Source organism: Lynx rufus, unplaced genomic scaffold, assembly GCF_022079265.1.
Source record: "Lynx rufus isolate CCGP_SWC_20201006 ecotype Redwood Valley unplaced genomic scaffold, mLynRuf1.p SCAF_2, whole genome shotgun sequence".
NCBI classification, from domain to species: domain Eukaryota; kingdom Metazoa; phylum Chordata; class Mammalia; order Carnivora; family Felidae; genus Lynx; species Lynx rufus.
Window position 1 is genome coordinate 147551921 of NW_025814834.1, and position 20959 is coordinate 147572879.

General features: G+C 39.4%; 2 long non-coding RNA genes across 2 annotated transcripts in view; one reads left to right on the forward strand and one right to left on the reverse strand.

Moving 5' to 3' along the window:
* Nucleotides 1–19728, forward strand: part of LOC124516403 (uncharacterized) — a 37842-nt gene extending 18114 nt beyond the window's left edge. Inside the window, exon 4 of the long non-coding RNA XR_006963038.1 lies at nt 19449–19728. This is a non-coding gene — a long non-coding RNA (uncharacterized LOC124516403). The remainder of the gene's footprint in view (nt 1–19448) is intronic.
* Nucleotides 19729–20315: 587 nt separating this feature from the next.
* Nucleotides 20316–20959, reverse strand: part of LOC124515839 (uncharacterized) — a 57476-nt gene continuing 56832 nt past the window's right edge. Inside the window, exon 9 of the long non-coding RNA XR_006962881.1 lies at nt 20316–20476. This is a non-coding gene — a long non-coding RNA (uncharacterized LOC124515839). The remainder of the gene's footprint in view (nt 20477–20959) is intronic.

Below are 20959 nucleotides of genomic sequence, written 5' to 3' on the forward strand. Positions count from 1 at the left end.
TGTAGCAACAGAAAGAGATATCAAGGAATAGATCCCACTTAACAATTGCACCAAGAACCATAAAATACCTAGGAAGAAACCTAACCAAAGAGGTAAAAGATCTGTATGCTGAAAACTATAGAAAGCTTATGAAGGAAATTGAAGAAGACACAAAGAAATGGAAAAATATTCCATGCTCTTGGATTGGAAGAAACAATATTATTAAAATGTCTACCCAAAGCAATCTACACATTCAATGCAATCCCAATCAAAATAGCACCAACATTCTTCACAGAGCTATAACAAACAATCCTAAAATTCGTATGGAACCACAAAAGACCCCGAATAGCCAAAGTAATGTTGAAAAAGAAAACCAAAGCTGGAAGTGTCACGTCTCGGTCTTCAGCCTGTACTACAAAGCTGTAATCATCAAGACAGTATGGTATTAGCACAAAAACAGACACATAGACCAATGGAATCGAATAGAGAACCCAGAACTGGACCCACAAATACATGGCCAACTAATCTGACAAAGCAGGAAAGAGTATTCAATGAAAAAAAGACCGTCTCTTTAGCAAATGGTGCTGGGAGAACTGGACAGCAACATGCAGAAGAATGAACCTGAACCACCTTCTTGTACCATACACAAAAATAAACTCAAAATGGATGAAAGACCTAAATGTGAGACAGGAAACCATCAAAAAACCTATAGGAGAAAAGAGGCAACAACCTCTTTGGCCTCACCACAGCAACTTCTTACTAGATGTATCTCTGAAGGCAAGGGAAATAAAAGCAAAAATGAACTATTGGGACCTTATCAAGATAAAACATTTCTGTACAGCAAAGGAAACAATCAGCAAAACTAAAAGTTAAACTATGGAATGGGAGAAGATATTTGCAAATGACATCAAATAAAGGGTTAGTATCCAAAATCTATAAAGAACTTACCAAACTCAACATCCAAAAAACAAATAGTCCAGTGGAGAAATGAGCAAAAGACATGAATAGACACTTTTCCAAAGAAGACATCCAAATGGCAGACACATGAAAAAATGCTCAACATCGCTCGTCATTAGGGAAATACAAATCAAAACCACAATGAGAAATCACCTCACACTGATCAGAATGGCTAAAATTAACAACTAAGGAAACAACAGATGTTGGTGAGACAACAGAGAGTAGAGAAAGGGGAACCCTCTAGCACCCTTGGTGGGAATGCAAACTGGTGCTGCCACCCTGGAGTTTCTTCAAAAAATTAAAAATAGAATTCCCCTACCACCAGCAATAGCACTAGTAGGAATTTATCCAAAGGACAAAGGAGTGCCGATTTGAAGGGGCACATGCACCCCAATCTTTATAGAAGTACTGTCAACAATAGCCAAATTATGGAAAGAGAACAAATGTCCATCAACTGACAAATGGATAAAGAAGATGTGGTATATAGGGGCACCTGGGTGGCTCAGTCAGTTAAGCGTCCAACTCGCAGGTCATGACCTCACAATTCGTGAGTTTGAGCCCCACATAGGGCTCTGTGCTGACAGCTCAGAGCCTGAATCCTTGTTCAGATTCTATGTCTCCTTCTCTTTTTTCCCCTTTCCCACTCTTAACTCTGTGTCTCTTTCAAAAATAAATAAATATTTTAAAAAATTAAAAAAATATATCTGGTGTATATATACACACACACAATTGAATACTACTCGGCAATGAAAGGGAATGAAATCTTGCCATTTTCAATAATGTGGATGGAATTGCAGGGTATTATGCTAAGGGAAATAAGTCAGTCAGAGAAAGACAGGTATCATATGATATCACTCATATGTGCAATGTGAGAAATTTAACAGATAAGCATAGGGGAAGGGAAGGAAAAATAAGATAAAAATAGAGAGGCAAACCATAAAAGACTCTTAAATACAGAGAACAAATTGAGGGTTGATGGGGATGAGGGGGTTTGGGGTGGCGGGGAAAGTGGGTGATGGGCATGAGTAGGGTACTTGTTGGGATGAGCACTAGGTGTTGTATGTAAGTGATGAATCACGGGAATCTACTCCTGAAGCCAAGACACTGTATGCTAGCTAAGTTGAGAATAAAAAAATAAATTTGCAAAGGGCAAGAAAGAAGAGATTCACTGTACCAATCTATTCATCCTTCCTACTATTCAACTATCCATCTATCTGTCTTACTCTTCCTTCTTTCAACAAGTATTTAATTGAGTATTTAACATTTGCATATAAGGGACATGATCCCTGTCCCTTATGGAACCTACACTCTTGTGTAAATGGTACATAGACTACTTAAGTTCACATTGGAAAGGCTATAACTGAGAAGGAAACTGGGATGGTTGGATCAAGTAGGGTTGTGGTTAGGGAAGATTTTCCACAAAAAAGATGTGTACAGTGAGAGCTGAAAGCTCATAGAAAATATGGGAAATGTGTTATGTGTCATGGGAAGTATGGGTAATATCAGGACAAAGAGAGATGATAGAATGTTCCAAATAGAAAGAACACAATGTGCAAAGGCCCTGAGGCAAGTGTGAGTATAGTTCAGCAAAATTCTCAAGGTAGCTGCTCTGCCAGGTAAGAAATGTTCATTTGAATTATTTATGAATGGTATAGTAGCTAGTTCCATAGAATATCTGATGTGTGTTGGGGCGCCTCGGTGGCGCAGTCGGTTAAGCGTCCGACTTCAGCCAGGTCACGATCTCGCGGTCCGTGAGTTCGAGCCCCGCGTCGGGCTCTGGGCTGATGGCTCAGAGCCTGGAGCCTGTTTCCGATTCTGTGTCTCCCTCTCTCTCTGCCCCTCCCCCGTTCATGCTCTGTCTCTCTCTGTCCCAAAAATAAATAAACGTTGAAAAAAAAAAAAAGAATATCTGATGTGTGAAAGGTGTGTGGTTTACTCATTTGCAGCTGTTCTTTGTCCTTAAGTTCTAGATTGAATTGTGCTACCCCTGGCAGCTCTCTTTGTCCTTTTTTTTTAACCAACCTTTGAAAAGTAGATTGCTAAGACCAAAGCTTTTGGTTTTTAAGACATGGCACTTTCAATTGAAACACTGCAATTGTCAGAGTACTCAATAAAAAAATTCCCATCTCTTCTCATTTTAAAGAGGAGGAAACTGGGTTGCAGAGAGGCTAGATACTTTTCTCTAGGTTCCACAGCTATTGAATCGCAGCTGTTAAATCAAATAAAGGCTAGACTTGGAGTAACAGTGACCTCCACATATTAGACTCAGGAGCAACATGACCACTGGAGTACGTGAAGAACGAGAACAACCACACAGGCTACCTACTATCTTTAACAATACAGAATAACAAGGCTACTCAAACTCTTATCATGGACAAAAGCATGTTCTTTGTCTCTTTTGGTGGGTAAAGTCTTCTAGTCTGAAAACTTTTCCAATAATACCTTCCATGGTCCTTCCTAACATTCTATTATTAGAGTAGTTGAGTCTTGAAAACATGAGTTGTCTCCAAGCATTCCTTTGAAGTTGATAGCTAGTTGAGCACAAGATAGGGTCCTAGACAATGGTTGGAAACCTGGAGCTTCAGAATAAGAAAAAGGCAAATGAAGTGGAAATTCAAGAAACCCCCATGCAAGCTTCTCTTTACTTAGGGCTGACAGTTTATGATTCCTAGGGAAATTGAGTAAACATAATCAGAATAATTACTAAACATCTCCAGTCTTGACCAACAATCACAAGAATGACAGAGAAAAGAAAAATTTGAATACCTGTGTAGTTAGGTATGGTGAATAGAAGAAGATATGTCATGTGTGAAGGTAGCAGTAATATTTCAAAAGTCTAAGGGATGTATATATCACACCAAGAAACATTAATGATTCAAATCTCTTCACACACACTTCCCCTAGTAAATATACATCAAGCAGCAGCAAAACTTTTGTTGTAATTGTTTTCCTGCCACAGGAAATGTTGCAGATGATGTCCTAACCCTTGAGTGAAATCAAAAGACCCTAACATTGAAACTTCTCTTTATCAGAAATTTTCTACCATAAAACTTTCTGTATCTTTTAGGAAATTTCAGTTACATGTTAACAGAATACCTAACTCAAACTGGTGTAAAAAACACATTTATTAGTTTATACATTTGAAAGAGCCAGAGGTAGGACTTGTCATAGATGTGGTTTGATCTGGGGGATCAAATGATGGTTTTCTCATCACTGCTCAACCTTTTCTTCCTTTGTGTGTGAGCTTCATCTCTAGGTTGCTTCTTTAATAAGATGAGATGGTGGTAGCATTTCTGAGCTGTGTATTTGCATCTACAAAATTTGGTGGAACAGTGAAAGCTTGTCTTTCTCAGAGACAATCACCATGGCCCAGGACCTAGGGTTGTGAGGTTTTGCTTAAGTTAGTCAAGGTCCTCCATGGAGGTGAGCAGTGGGATCATTTCCACCCAAACGAGTCAGCAGAGAATGTAGATGGGAGGATTTACCCAAAGAGAATTCTACTACTAGATAAATGGGGGAATGGATGCTAAATAGCAAAGAAAAGATATTTGCTACCCTTGATTTTTTTTTCTTCTTCTTTTTTTTGAAATTCCACCTGGAGGGACTCTCAGTAAAGTTTAGCTTCTGTATTGGTTACAATATAGCTTTAGGTGTGTGAAATGGGGACTCAAAATAACAGTATATTAAAGAATGAATGTTACTTCACTCTTATTTTTAAAAAAATTTAATGTTTTTATTTATTTTTGAGAGGCAGAGACAGAGTGTGAGTGGGGGAGGGGCAGAGAGAGGGAGACACAGAATCTGAGGCGGGTTCCAGGCTCTGAGCTGTCAGCACAGAGCCTGTTTGTGGGGCTTGGACCCACAAACCATGAGATCATGACCTGGGCTGAAGTTGGATGCTTAACCGACTGAGCCACCCAGGTGTCCCACTTCACTCTTAGTTAAAGTCTGAGATGGTATGGGGGCTTTGTATTGTGAAACTTTGAAGAATCAGAGTCCTGCCTTGCTCTGTCATCTCCAGGGTGTTGTTTCAATCTCTGTGATCAAACATGGATCACTACTATGTCCTAATGCGACTTGACAAGGGTAAAGAAGGGGAGGCTATGTCTCTTCCATTTAATTCAGAGTTTTTCAACATTGGCACCATAGACATTTTGGGCCAGATAATTCTTTGTTGGAAGGGAGGATGTCTTGCACATTGTAAGATGTTTAGCAGCATTCCTTGACCTTTATCCACCAGATGCCAGTAGCATCTTCCTTTCCACTAGCTGTGACAACCAAAATAATTCTAGATTTGCCAAATAACTCCCTAGGGGGGCATATTTTACTTCTGCTCATATTCTTTGTGTAGAATTGAGTTGCATGGTCATTCATAGCTCCAAGAGACAGGGAGGTGTGGCCCGTTTCTTTTTTCCTTGGTGGCTATGTGCCATCAAAAATGGGACCACCAGTATTGTCTATCAGTGTTCAAATATAAGTATGTCATTCCCTGTTAACATCAATTGAGGGGCAAAATATGATAATGGAAATAATTTTTGAACCTTTGCCTTTATACATTTCTATAAATTCACAAAAATTTTCCAAAATATTTCTGAAACTCTTTAGGATACATTTCACAATTGTGAACATTCTTCTGGACTTTGACAATGGGAAATTTGAAATCCATGAAATGGTATGCAGGTGTCCTACAAATAATATTTTCACTGATGTCCATTTTGAGGGCAATGAAGTCAGTGTCAAATGCAATTTTAATCACTCTCAAAGCTTCCACTCTGAAGCTGTTGGTGCACCCTTATGCCTGCCATTACTGCTAAAGCCATTGGTGTCAACAAAGGCTACCAGCCATCCCACTACATCATAAATCTCTCCCCACCCCCCGTCTTTGGTCTTGATGATGTACTGATGAGGGCTTCCAATATGTTATAGACATTTTAGTAAATCTAGCCTTCAACATTGCTTCTTCTGTCCTTAGGACTCACAGAAAGATTGTGAGTGTTGGGATGGAATGGAAGACAATTCTGAGTTAACACAAATCTTGACGTTCTTAAAATCATTATTCCATTTTGATGATTGAAACACTGTTATTGAATCTCTTATTTGCTTAACACCTAGCAGAATTATTTCCCAGAATTATTTCTCAGTTTCATATGTAAATATATTTCATGTATACTATCCCATAAGTTTTCCTGACCAGCCCAAACATGTGGAGATCCAGTTTAGATTCAAACTGGAATCCTTTGCTATTTATTGATTCAGTCATACATTTCAATCATTCATAATTTTCACTCATTTATTCAATAATTTATTCAACAAGTAATTGAATCAATTTATTCAATCATTTATTGAATGTCTACTACATAAAAGTGTGTTCTGGGTCTTAGAGTTGAAACTGTGAGCACCTCTGACATGATCCTTATTTACATGATTTAATAGGTGCTATGGTGACAGTTCCCTCCTCCTCCACAGTATCAATTTGTGAATTGCATACATTGTACATTCTTTCATTGGAAGTTCTTAAGTTAGACAGTATCTCTCTGCTACCCATTTGCTGCCATTGGTGTGTACTCAGCCAGTTCAATATTTGTGTAGGTCAGTAAAATTATTCAGCCATATATTCTCGAGTTAAGCAGAATGCTTCAGTTATCAGGAGTCTTGGATTGTCAGGTGTGAGGGTGATCTGACTGCTACATCTGTCACCCCATTGATTGCCAGGGTTGATTAAGCTGATCCGGCTGGCTAGGCAGGTGTCCCCTTCTTCACTCACTGCCCCATGTGCATCTCTCCCGAAGCTGTGAAGCTGCACGCTAGGTCAAAGAGGATGACCTTCTCTGATGGAGGAGGACGGTTCTTCAGTCAAGGGTATATGAGTAGCTGTGCTCCCCTGCTAGAACCTCCAAACATGCTCTAAGGAATCTTGGATTGTCTAGTATTTGTTGAATCTGAGTTGTTCTTTTTCTCCAAGAGCTTAGGTCAGACTGAAGGGGAACTACCTCATCATGTGTGATTTGCTCTGTAAGATCTCATCATCTGAACTGCTTTTTATTTTTTTAGAATTATTAAAAATATACATATGATAAGATTTATCACTTTAACCATTTTAGGTGTACATTAAATACATTCACACGGTTGCTCAATCATCACACCATCCATCTCCAGAGTTTTTCATCTTCCCTAGTGGAAACTCTGTACCCATGTAATGATAACAACCCGTTATCCCCTTCAGTCTAGACCTTGGCAACCACCATTTGACTTCCTGTCTTTATGAGTCTAGGGACCTCATACATGTGGAATCATACAGTCCTTTTGTGACTGGCTTATTAATCTCAGTATAATGTCTTCAAGGCTCATCCACATTGTAGCCTGTGTCAGAATGTCCTTTTTTAAGGATGAATAGTATTCTATTGTATATATAGCCTGTATTTTGTTTATCCATTTATTCATTGATGGACAGAAATGCTTTTTGTCTGCTTTTTAGGAGGAGTCTCATCTTGAATACCAAATTATGCATGCCCCCCAAATCTTGCACTGGTAAATGTCAACACTTTAAAGTAGAGTACTTAACTCTGTTGTATCAATGAACAAGCTATAAAATCTACAATTGCCAGTCAAGAAGAAAATGTAATTTTACAGTAAATCAAATTACTGCCACCCTTTTAACAGTAGAAGCCCTAAGATGGGATTATGAAATTACTGGTTTATGAAAAAAATCAGTTTAGAAATTTTAGCAGTCTTAATGCCATTAAGTATATTTAAAAATAATGAAAAATCTTTCTCTGATGTGTTTGTGCTGACCAATATGTTAACTACCAGCCAAATGTAGGCTTTAAAATTTAAATTACTTAAAATTAAATGAAATTAAAAATTCAGTTCCTCAGTCACACTAGCCACATTTCAAATGCTCTATCACATCATTGTTAGGGGCTACCGTATTGAACAGTATAGACATAGAATGTTTATTTAAAATTTTTTTTTCTTAAGTTTATTTATTTATGAGAGATAGAGATAGCATGAGTGAGGAAGAGGTAGAGAGAGAGGGAGACACAGAATCTGAAGGAGGCTTCAGGCTCTGAGCTGTCAGCATAGAGCCCGATGCAGGGCTTGAACTCATGAACTGTAAGATTATGACCCGTGCGGAAGTCAGATGTTTAACCGACTGAGCCACCCAGGTGCCCCTAGAATGTTTCTATAATCCCAGAAAATTATATTCGACAATGCTGATTGTGTTAGCTGGGATTTTCTTCCCCAAAGTCTTTAGAGATCATTTAAACTTCATAAAATTCATTGCTGCCTTATAGAGTATGATATTCTGAATGCTCCTTGGCTTTGCTAGCCTGCACTCTGTAGATGAAAGACAGGACTTAATCTTCTGTGGAGCATAAGAATCTATCAATATATAGTCTTGGTTGCTAGCCAGTCAGTCACATAGGCACACAGAGCCCAGTATGCACAGAGGAAAGAGGAAAGGTAAAACTCCAATAAGGGTTAAGGAGGCAGGAAATGAAAACATAAATTCTCATAAGTTAATAGCATTTTAAGTCTTCATGGTTTTGGAAATTTAGTTTGTAGGCTCTCAAACACCAAGTAGTAAAAATGCACATAGATGGAAACCTTCAATAAATAACACATTTGGACCTAATGTCCCTTATTTCTTAGGATGGGATACCTGGTAATCTATTGTAGAGAGAACTCTCATGGGGATAGTAAATGGGACCTGATTATGACCGAGGCAGACTACTTTAGACTTTCCTTTTTTTTCACAGACTTGATTTTCAACCTGTCTTTGCAATTGAGATATCCTGGTAGTAAAGATTTATTCATAACTGTTATTCTATTTGTATGACATCACGCGCTCTTAAAGAGGAGCCAGTAAATTTCATTTTCAGGGTCTTGACATCCCTTTAACTTATTAGGACAGAGGCCTTTTTTTTTTTTAAGCAACTTTCTGTATACCTAGAACTTAGCAGAGTCCTTGTACATAATTGGTGCTCAACAAATGTTGAATGAATGAATGAATGAATGAATTAATATGAACACCTAGAAGTTCTGGAAGGCTGGGGTTGGGAATCATTCCTTTCGGAAAGTTGATTTTCCCTGAAAGAGACTCTATTGAACCTTCATCTATAGGCTTGTGGGGTCCTTCAATTAACAAAGAAGGAAGGGACACAGGATGGTGTTAGTCATAATATAAGATGGCTTGAGTTCCAGTTCCATCTCAGCCTCTCATTAGCCATGTGAACTTGACCATATTAACCTTTCAAAGTTGTTTCCACATTTGAAGCACAATAATAACTATATGGTAAGATTTCTGTGAGAATCAAATTAGATACACAAACTATTTAGCTAAGTGCTTGACACATATTTAGCTCTCAGTATATGTTAACTTAAAAAGAGCACACTTCAGGGGTGCCTGGGTGGCTCAGTTGGTTAAGCATCTGACTTCGGCTCATGTCATGATCTCACGGTCCGTGAGTTTGAGCCCCGCGTGGGGCTCTGTGCTGACAGCTCAGAGCCTGGAGCCTGCTTCGGATTCTGTGTCTCCTTATCTCTCTGACCCTCCCCCGTTCATGCTCTGTCTTTCTCTGTCTCAAAACTAATTAAACATTAAATTTTTTTTTTTAAAGGGCACACTTTAAGTATCTGTGGGGAGAATCTAGGCTTGGGCTAAAAGTAAGAGAAGGAAAGAGAGTGTGTTATGGGAATCTAGGAGAAAGAGAGAGAGCTTGTGACACACTCCACAGAATCAAGAATAAAGGATGAAGAGTAGGTGGAAATCTCACTGATGCAAAGGAATCCTTATGTTCTGGATACCTACTAGGTACTTGACAGACCAAACACATTCCAGCCTCTCGGCCTTTGCTTTTTTTGGTCTCTGTTTGAAGTTGTTTTCCTGCAGATATCTGCATATCACTCCCTCAGTTCATTCAGGACTTTGCTCACATGATGCTCCTCTCTGTTGAGCCTATTGAAAAAGGTACTGTCGGGGCGCCTGGGTGGCGCAGTCGGTTAAGCGTCCGACTTCAGCCAGGTCACGATCTCGCGGTCCGCGAGTTCGAGCCCCGCGTCAGGCTCTGGGCTGATGGCTCAGAGCCTGGAGCCTGTTTCCGATTCTGTGTCTCCCTCTCTCTCTGCCCCTCCCCCGTTCATGCTCTGTCTCTCTCTGTCCCAAAAATAAATAAACGTTGAAAAAAAAAAAAAAGAAAAAGGTACTGTCTGACCTTCTAATGCCCTATCTTCAATTATAATGATAATTATTCTTCACAGAGCTAGAACAAGCAATTCTAAAATTTGTATGGAACCAGAAAAGACTCCCAATAGCCAAAGCAATCTTGAAAAAGAAAACCAAGGGGGGAAGCATCACAATTCCAGACTTCAAGCTGTATTACAAAGCTATATAATCATCAAGGCATCTGGTACTAGCACAAAAACAGACACATAGACCAATGGAACAGAGAACCCAGAAATGGACCCGCAAATGTATGGCCAACTAATCACTGAAAAAGCAGGAAAGAGTATCCAATGGAAAAAAGACAGTCTTTTCAGCAAGGTATTGGGAAAACTATACATCACACACAGAAGAATGAACCTGGACCACTTTCTAACACCATACACAAAATTAAACTTGAAATCAATTAAAGACCTAAACTTGAGACAGGAAACCAAAACTGTAGAGGAGAAAGCAGGCAACAACCTCTTTGACCTTGGCCACAGCAACTTCTTACTAGACACTTATTCCTGAGGCAAGGAAACAAAAGCAAAAATGCACTAATGGACCTCATCAAGATAAAAAGCTTCTGCACAGCAAAGGAAACAATCAGCAAAACTAAAAGGGAACTGATGGAATTAGAGAAGATATTTGCAAATGACATATAAAATAAAGGGTTAGTACCCAAAATCTATAAAGAACTTACCAAACTCAACACCTGAAGAAATGGTGAATGTCCAGTGAAGAAAAGGACAAAAGACATGAATCGACACTTTTCCAAAGAAGACATCCAGATGGCGAATAGACATATGAAAAGATGCTCAACATCACTCATCATCAGGGAAATACAAATCAAAACCACAAGGAGATACCACCTCAAACTGGTCAGAGTGGCTGAAATTAACAGCTCAGGAAACTACAGATGTTGAAGAGGATTTGGAGAAAGGGGAACCCTCTTGCACCCTCGGTGGGAATGCAAACTGGTGCAGCCACTCTGGAAAACAGTGTGGAGGTTCCTCAAAAACTTAAAAATAGAATTACCTTATGACCAGCAATAGCACTAGTAGGAATCTGTCTAAAGGATAAAGGAGTGATGATTTGAAGGGGCACATGTGCCCCAATGTTTATAGAAGCACTATCAACAATAGTAAAATTATGGAAAGAGCCCAAATGGATATTTGGGCCGACAAAAATGGATATCAACTGACAAATGGATAAAGAAGATGTGATATATAGGGGTGCCTAGGTGGCTTAGTCAGTTAAGCACTGACTTCGGCTCAGGTTATGATCTTGCAGTTTGTGGGTTTGAGTCCCACATCAGGCTCTGTGCTGACAGCTCAGAGCCTGTAGACTGCTTCAGATTCCATGTCTCCCTCTCTCTGCGCACATGTACTAGGTGTCTCTTTCTCGCTCTCAAAAATAAATAAACATTAAAAAATTAGAAAAAAGAAGATATGGTATATATATGTAGTGGAATATTACCCAGCAATCAAAAGAAATGAAATCTTGCCATTTGCAACAACGTGGATGGAACTAGATTGTACTATGCTAAGCAAAATAAGTCAGCCAGAGAAAGATAAAAATCATATGATTTGACTCATATGTGGAATTTTAAAAACAAAACAGATCGGGGTGCCTGGGTGGCTCGGTCGGTTAAGCATCCGACTTCGGCTCAGGTCATGATCTCACGGTCCGTGGGTTCGAGCCCCGCGTTGGGCTCTGTGCTGACTGCTCAGGGCCTGGAGCCTGTTTCAGATTCTGTGTCTCCCTCTCTCTCTGCCCCTCCCCTGTTCATGCTCTGTCTCTGTCTCAAAAATAAATAAACGTTAAAATTTAAAAAAATAAAAATAAAAAAATAAAAACAAAACAGATGAACATAGGGGAAAGGAAGGAAAAATAAGATACAAACAGAGAGGGAGGCAAACCATAAGAGACTCTTATACAGAGTCTTAATACAGAGAACAAAATAAAGGTTGCTGGATGGGTGTTGCGGGGTGGGCTGGTAAATGGGTGATGGGCATTAAGGAGGGCACTTATCCGGATGAGCACTGGGTGTTATATGTAAGTGATAAATCACTAAATTCTACTCATGAAACCATTATTATACTGTATGTTAACTAACCTGGATTTAAATAAAATAAAACTAAATACGTAAGTAATAAAATGCAAGAAAAAATGGTAATTACACACGGTACTTTTTTTTTAATGAACACTTTTACGGTTTACACTATTATATACATCCTTTTCACCCACTATATTCTAATTACATGTGGGTAGAGACTGTCTTTTTTTTTTTTTTGTCATTGTTCACTGTATTTTGAATAGTGCTTGTTAATAATAGACTTGAAATGAATTGTTTTTTGTTGAAATCACATTTTTATCATTTGAGCCTCATTAGAACACTGATGGTAAGAGCCTTAACCTAGGCTGTGGGGGAAAACATGGAGCTCAGGTTAAATGACTTGCTAAAGATCTTTTGATCTTTTGAATGAGTCTTGAAACCAATATTTGTGATTCAAAAACAAATGGTCTTTCTACTGTACCACATAAATTAGTTTATGCTCTTTTTTCAAAAGGACTTTCAGGTTAAATGGGGGTAGTACTTATGCAAAATAAGGCAAATAGGGATAAAAGAGAACAGAGATCTTGTATATAAAGTTAAGGAAATAGTAGTCTCTTAATCTGAGATAAGCAAAATATTGCCACAGTTCTTTTTTTTTTTTTTTTTTTTCTGGGCCCAGAGCAGCTGGTAGAAGCAAACAGGTTTGCATTGACCTTGGCACTCAATCTCTGTTTTGTTTTTTTTAATTAATTATTATTTATTTATTTATTTTTAACATGAAACTTATTGTCAAATTGGTTTCTATACAACACCCAGTGCTCATCCCAAAAGGTGCCCTCCTCAATGTCCATCACACACGCTCCCCACCCTCCCACCCCCATCAACCCTCAGTTTATTCTCAGTTTTTAAGAGTCTCTTATGGTTTGGCTCTCTCCCTAATTTTTTTTCCCCCTTCCCCTCCCCTATGGTCTTCTGTTACGTTTCTCAGGATCCACATAACAGTGAAAACATCTGGTATCTGTCTTTCTCTGTATGACTTATTTCACTTAGCGTAACACTCTCCAGGTCCATCCACGTTGCTACAAAAGGCCATATTTCATCCTTTCTCATTGCCAAGTAGTATTCCATTGTATATATAAACCACAACTTCTTTATCCATTCATCAGTTGGTGGACATTTAGGTTCTTTCCATAATTTGGCTATTGTTGAAAGTGCTGCTATAAACATTGGGGTACAAGTGCCGCTATGCATCAGCACTCCTGTATTGTCAAACTGGGTAACATACAGTGTGTAAAGTGTGCTCTTGGTTTTTGGGATAGATTCCTGTGATTCATTGCTTATATACAACACCCAGTGCTCATCCCAGCAAGTGCCCTCCTCAATGCCCATCCCCCCATTTATTTGCAAATATCTTCTCCCATTCCATTGTTTAACTTTTAGTTTTGCTGATTGTTTCCTTTGCTGTACAGGAATGTTTTATCTTGATGAGGTCCCAGTAGCTTGTTTTTGCTTTTAATTCCCTTGCCTTTAGAGACGTGTTGAGCAAGAAGTTGCTGTGGCTGAGGTCAAAGAGGTTGTTGCCTGCTTTCTCCTCTAGAGTTTTGATGGTTTCCTGTCTCACATTTAGGCCTTTCACCCATTTTGAATTTATTTTTGATTATGGTGTAAGAAAGTGGTCTAGTTTCACTTTTCTGCATGTTGCTGTCCAGTTCTCCCAGCACCATTTGCTAAAGAGACTATCTTTTCTCCATTGGATACTCTTACCTGCTTTGTCAAAGATTAGTTGGCCATACATTTGTGGGTCGAATTCTGGGTTCTTTAGTCTATTCCATTGGTCTATGTGTCTGTTTTTGTGCCAATACCATACTGTCTTCATGATTACAGCTTTGTAGTAGAGGCTAAAGTCTGGGATTGTGATGCCTCCTGCTTTGGTTTTCTTCTTCAATATTACTTTGGCTATTCGGGGTGTTTTGTGGTTCCATATACATTTTAGGAGTGTTTGTTCTAGTTTTGAGAAGAATGCCCGTGCAATTTTTATTGAGATTGTATTGAATGTATTCATTGCTTTGGGTAGTATTGACATTTTAATAATATTTATTCTTCCAATCCATGAGCATGGAATGTTTTTCCATTTCTTTGTGTCTTCTTCAATTTCCTTCATAAGCTTTCTATAGTTTTCAGCATACAGATCTTTTACCTCTTTGGTTAGGTTTCTTCCTAGGTATTTTATGGTTCTTGGTGCAATTGTAAATGGGATCAGTTTCTTGATTTCTCTTTCCATTGCTTCATTATTGGTGTATAGAAATGCAACTGATTTCTGTGCATTGATTTTTTACCCTGCAAATTTGCTGAATTCATGTATCAGTTCTAGCCATCTTTTGGTGGACTCTTTTGGGTTTTCCTTGTAGCGTATCATGTTATCTGCGAAAAGTGAAAGTTTGACTTCTTTGCCAATTTTGATGCCTTTTATTTCGCTTTGTTGTCTGATTGCTGATGCTAGGACTTCCAACACTATGTTAAACAACAGTGGTGAGAGTGGACATCCCTGTCATGTTCCTGATCTCAGGGGAAAGCCCTAAGTCTTTCCCATTGAGGATGATATTAGCTGTGGGCTTTTCATATATGGCTTTTATGATGTTTAGGTCTGTTCCTTCCATCCCGACTTTCTTGAGGGTTTTTATTATGAAAGGATGCTGTATTTTGCCAAATGCTTTTTTTCTGCACTTACTGACAGGATCATATGGTTCTTATCTTTCCTTTTATTAATGTGATATATCACATTGACTTGTGAATACTGAACTATCCCTGCAGCCCAGGAATGAATCCCACTTGATCATGGTGAATAATTCTTTTTTTTTTTTTTTTTTTTTTTTTTTTTTAAATTTTTTTTTTTTCAACGTTTATTTATTTTTGGGACAGAGAGAGACAGAGCATGAACGGGGAAGGGGCAGAGAGAGAGGGAGACACAGAATCGGAAACAGGCTCCAGGCTCTGAGCCATCAGCCCAGAGCCTGATGCGGGGCTCGAACTCACGGACCGTGAGATCGTGACCTGGCTGAAGTCGGACGCTTAACCGACTGCGCCACCCAGGTGCCCCTGAATAATTCTTTTTATATGCTGTTGAATTCAATTTGCTGGTATCTTGTTGAGAATTTTTACATCCATGTTCATCAGGGATATTGGTCTGTAATTCCCCTTTTTAGTGGGGTTTTTGTCTGGTTTGGGAATCAAGGTGATGCTGGCTTCATAGAATGAGTCCACAAGTTTTCCTTCCAGTTCTTTTTTTTGGAATAGCTTGAGAAGGATAGGTATTAACTCACTTTAAATGTCTGGTAGAATTCCCCTGGGAAGCTATCTGGTCCAGGATTCTAATTTGCTGGGAGATTTTTCATAACTGATTCAATTTCTTCACTAGTGATGGGTCTGCTCAAATTTTCTCTTTCTTCCCATTTGAGTTTTGGTAGTTTGTGGGTGTCTAGGAATTTATCCATTTCTTCCAGGTTGTGTAGTTTGTTGGCATATCATTTTTCATAGTATTCTCTGATAATTGTTTATATTTCTGAGGGACTGGTTGTCATAAATCCATTTTCATTTGTGATTTTATCTATTTGGGTCCTCTCTCTCTCTCTCTCTCTTTTTTTTTTTTTTTTTTTTGAGAGTCTGGCTAGGGGTTTATCTATTTTGTTTATTTTTTAAAAAAGCCAGCTCTTAGTTTCATTGATCTGTTCTACTGTTTTTTTTGTTTTTGTTTTTTCTGGATTCTATATTGTTTATTTCTGCTTTGATCTTTACTATTTCTCTTCTTTTGCTGGCCTTGGGGTTTCTTTGTTGTCCTGCTTCTAGTTCCTTTAAGTGTGCTGTTAGATTTTGTAGTTGGGATTTTTCTTGTTTCTTGAGATAGGCTTGGATTGCAATATATTTCCCTCTTAGGACTGCCTTTGCTGCATCCCAAAGGGTTTGGACTGTCATGTTTTCATTTTCATTTGTTTCCATATACTTTAAAATTTCTTCTTTAATTGCCTGGTGACACATTCATTCTTTAGTAGGATGTTCTTTAACCTCCATGCATTTGGAGGTTTTCCAAACTTTTGCCTGTGGTTGATTTCAAGTTTCACAGCATTGTGATCTGAAAGTGTGCATGGTATGATTTCAATTCTTCTATATTTATTAAGGGCTGTTTTGTGACTCAGTTTGTGATCTATCTTGGAGAATGTTGCATGTGCACTCGAGGAGAATGTGTATTCTGCTGCTTTAGGATGAAAAGTTCTGAGTATACATATCTGTCAAGTCCATCTGGTCCAGTGTATCATCTGGGCCATTGTTTCTTTATTCATTTTCCTTCTAGATGACCTGTCCATTGTTGTAAGTGGAGTATTGAAGTCCCCTGCAATGACCACCTTCTTTCCAATAAGGCTGCTTATGTTTGTGATTGTTTTATATATTTGGGTATTTCCGAATTCGGTGCATAAACATTTATAATTGTTAGCTCTTCTTGATGGATAGACCCTGTAATTATGATATAATGTCCTTCTTCATCTCTTGTTGCAGCCTTTAGTTTAAAATATACTTTGTCTAAGTATGGCTACTCCAGCTTTCTTTTGACTTCCAGTAGCATGATAGATGGTTATCCATCCCTCACTTTAGATCTGAAGATGTCCTTGGGTCTAAAATGGGTCTCTTGTAGAAAGCAAATAGATGGGTCTTGTTTTTTTTATCCATTCTGATACCCCATGTCTTTCAATTGGAGCATTTAGTCCATTTACATTCAGTGTAATTATTGAAAGATATAGATTGAAAGATATAGATTGTGTTATCTGTAGGTTATATGCTTGTAGCGATGTCTCTGGCCCTTTGTGGTCTTTGCAACATTTCACTCACAGTGTTCCCCTTAGGATATCTTGTGGGGCTGGTTTAGTGGTGATGAATTCCTTCAGTTTTTGTTTGTCCGGAAAAACCTTTATCTCTCCTTTTATTCTGAATGACAGGCTTGCTGGATAAAGGATTCTTGGCTGTATATGTTTCCTATTCAACACATTGAAAATTTCCTGCTACTCCTTTCTGGCCTGCCAAGTTTCAGTAGATAGGTTCTGCTACTACCCTTATGTGTTTACTTTTATAGGTTAAGGCCTGTTTGTCTCTAGCTGCTTTCAGAATTCTCTTTATCTTTGTATTTTGCCAGTTTCACTATGGTATGTCATGCAGAAGATCAATTCAAGTTATGTCTGAAGGGAGTTCTCTGTGCCTGCTGGATTTCAATGTCTGTTTCCTTCCCCAGATTGGGGAAGTTCTCAGCTATGATTTGTTCAAGTACTCCTTTAGCCTCTTTGTCTCTCTCTTCTTCTTTTGTAACTCCTATGATATGGATATTATTCTGTTTCATTGAATTACTTAGTTTTTTAATTCTCCTCTTGTGGTCCAGAATTTTTTTAAATCTTTCTTTTGCTCAGCTTCATCTTTTTCCACAATTTTATCTTCTATTTCACTTATTCTCCCCTCTGCCTCTTCAATCCTCACTGTCACCACATCTAGTTTATTTTGTACCTCATTTACAGCATTTCTTAATTTGTCATGATTATTTTTTAGTTCCTTGATCTCTGCAGCAAATCTCTGCAGCAACAGATTCCCTGCTGTCTTCTATGCTTTTTTCAAGCCCCGCAATTAATCTTATGACTATTACTTTAAATTCTTGATCAGATATATTGTTTATATCTGATTTGAGCAATTCTTTAGCTGTCATTTCTTCCTGGACTTTCTTTTGAGGAGAATTCTTCCATTTCATCATTTTGACTAGTTTTCTGTCCCTTACGTGTTTTAAAAGCTTATTATGTGTCCTGCACCTGTGAGCACTACTATATTAAAGAGGGGTCATACACTGTCCTGGGCCTGGCCCTTCAGGAGGTGTTTTTTTGGAGTGTGTTACCTGCTCTCTGTTGTTGTGACTTTGGTTACTTTATCTCCCTACTCATAGTGATGTTTTGAACCCTCCACCAGGTGTGCTTTGCTTTGTTTGTTGAAGTAATTCTGGAAAGGAAAACAAACAAAAAACAAAAACAAGCACACACACAAAAATCCAAAAACAAAAAAATCAGAACACCAGCTACAAGTAAACACTAGGGTGGAGGTGGTGCTGATGGAATAGTCCTTGTCCCATACAAAGAGAAAAACGACAGGAGTGGGGAAAAAGAAAAGAAAGGAAAATTGACCAGAGAATGAGACTATACGGCTTAGTCCAATGAGAGAGAAAGGAAAATAAAGGAGGTGTAGAACATGTATAAAGAGAATAGATTAAATATGTCTGCTTAAACAAACCAACAACCAGAATAACCAGACTAGAGGAGGGAAGAGATAAGAAGGAGAAAAGGAAGAATATATACATTTATAATAAGAATTGCCCGAGAATTAAATGAGGCAATGCAACAGCGCTGATCGGGAGGAGGGGCTGGCTGGTTTGTCAGCATCAATCCCGCTCGTGTAGACAGGCAGTTACCAGGCACAGATGGGTGTGGCTTGGTGTACGCGGTTCCCACCTTCACTGTGGGCCCCACTGCCCCTTCCCTGAAGGCCCACCTTGTTTGTGATGGGGAGAAAAATGGCAACACCCAAGTCTTTCCTCCACGTTCCAGGTGTTCCAAACCACTCGGTTCAGGCAGTCCTCCCTGTGCTGCAGGTGCTAATGAGGTGGTTTGTCCTGCTCCGCCTACGCCCACACCGCCTTGGCACTTGGCTAGGATTTAAACCAAGATGTCTTAAAAAGTCCCATTCCGGGCGATTCCGGGGAAGAGCAGCTCTGCGCCGCCTCACTGTGCGGCGCACGCACGGTTTGTCTTACTCAGCTGACTCCCGCACCTCCCTGGCGCTCAGCTGGAACGTAAACCCCTGTGTCTTAAAGGGTCCCTCTCTGTGCGCGCGGTTCCAGGAAGTGCCGCTCCACCCTGCGGCTATATGGTCTCTGGCTGGCGGGCGCAGGCAGCCTTTGCCCTTTGAACGGATATATACCTTCATCCCCCAGAACTCCAGGGAGAGGATTACTTTCTCCCACTGCAAACTGTGCCTCTGAACTAGTTACTGAGCCTGGGACTGGCTCCCCTCCTCCCCAGGTGCGCAAACAGGGCAGCTGGCCCCAGCCGGGAGAAAGCCCCACAGTTAGAGATTGGATCTTTCTCTGTCCCGGTCGGTAGTTTTCCTCTTGTCCAGATACAGTCCTATGCTCCTCCAGCCTCTCTTTCTCTTCCTTTTGTCTCTCTGCAGAAGGGGATCCCGCCTCTCCATTCCTCCACTGCCGGTTTTCTCTCTCCCAGTTCTCAATCATGAACCTATGGCCCACCACTTTGTCCCAGTGGGTCCCTGGAGGCGTCTCTGTCACTTTGCTGCCTGGACTCTTGGAGTTCAAAGTTCCTTTGGCCTCAACACTGCTGTGTTTGCAAGAGGAGGGACCTTCATATCCCCCTACTTCTCCGCCATGTTGGATCCCTCTGGCACTCAAGCTCTTATCCCAAGTATTTGAGTTCTAACCCCAGATGGCTGAATCATCAAGCAAGTCTGTTTTCTTTATTACAGTTATTACAAAGTCTTTCAGAACAGAAGCTGTATCTTAACATCTGAGTCCCTTACATCCTTTAGCATGATGCCTTGCCAGATGGTCAATGTCTGTAGAGTGACAGATATCTTGCTTCCATGCATGGCAAGGGAGGTTACACTAAATGCATTCTACCATCCTGGCTACCTCTAAGAGTCTACAAATTTTTGGAAAAGTACTTGAAGTGTTGATATGTGCTTACTAAAAAAGTTATACATGTCAAACCCCAGCATAAGAGAAATTGAAAGGGAATAACAGTGGAAGTTTACATGGCATATGTTCTTGCTTCAGTAGGTGGCTACCCATCTGAGCATGAGCACTGAGCTGGAGAGCCGGTAGGTGGAGCCTCCTTTGTGTTCTGGAAAAGAGCTTTGACTTAATGGGCAGATAAGCCTGAAAGCTCTGTACTGTATACTACGGAAGAGAAAACTTTAAGCAGATATAGTTTTGAGTAAATGTACAATTTGATTACTCTTTCATCAAGTAGGAATTACATTTGGCTATGTATAATAGAAACCCCAAACAATAGTGGCTTAAGTCAGACAATAGTTTATTTTTCTTTCCTAAAACAAAAGATCTGGAGGAAGGTAGGGATGATACAGAAGCTCAAGGATATCAAGTTTCTAAGATTCTTGCGGTTCCTCATAGTGTTTCCTTTGTGGTCAAATGCAAGTGGCTGCTGTGGCACCTGCCATCATGCCTGCGCTTGAAGATGCATGAAGGAGAAATTAAAAAGAGCACAAACGGCAAAAAAGGCATTCCAGCTGAGTCTGTCCCTTCCTTTTTTATGTTTTTTTTCTCTCCTGCCTTCAAACACCTACTTATATCTCCTTGTCCAGAACCTTGACATATGGATACCTCTGTCCACGTATACAATATCTGCAATGGAATCTGGGAAATTTAGTTTTTATTAGCTGGGCACTTTGCCCTCGTTGTCCAATAAAATAAATATTCTGTCAGTAAGGAACAATGGGAGAATTAATGGACGTTTGATAAATATCTAGCAGTCTTGCCATACTATCCATTAAAAAAACCTCAGAAGGGTCCCATGGAACCATGGTTATGTTAAAGAATACTGCATTTTGATGGGTCTTCTGACGAGTTAGTTGCGTGATACAATCTGAAGTAGCTTTATGAGTTTATTTTTTGATAGGGATATTTAAGAGTTCTCTGAAATGTTGGA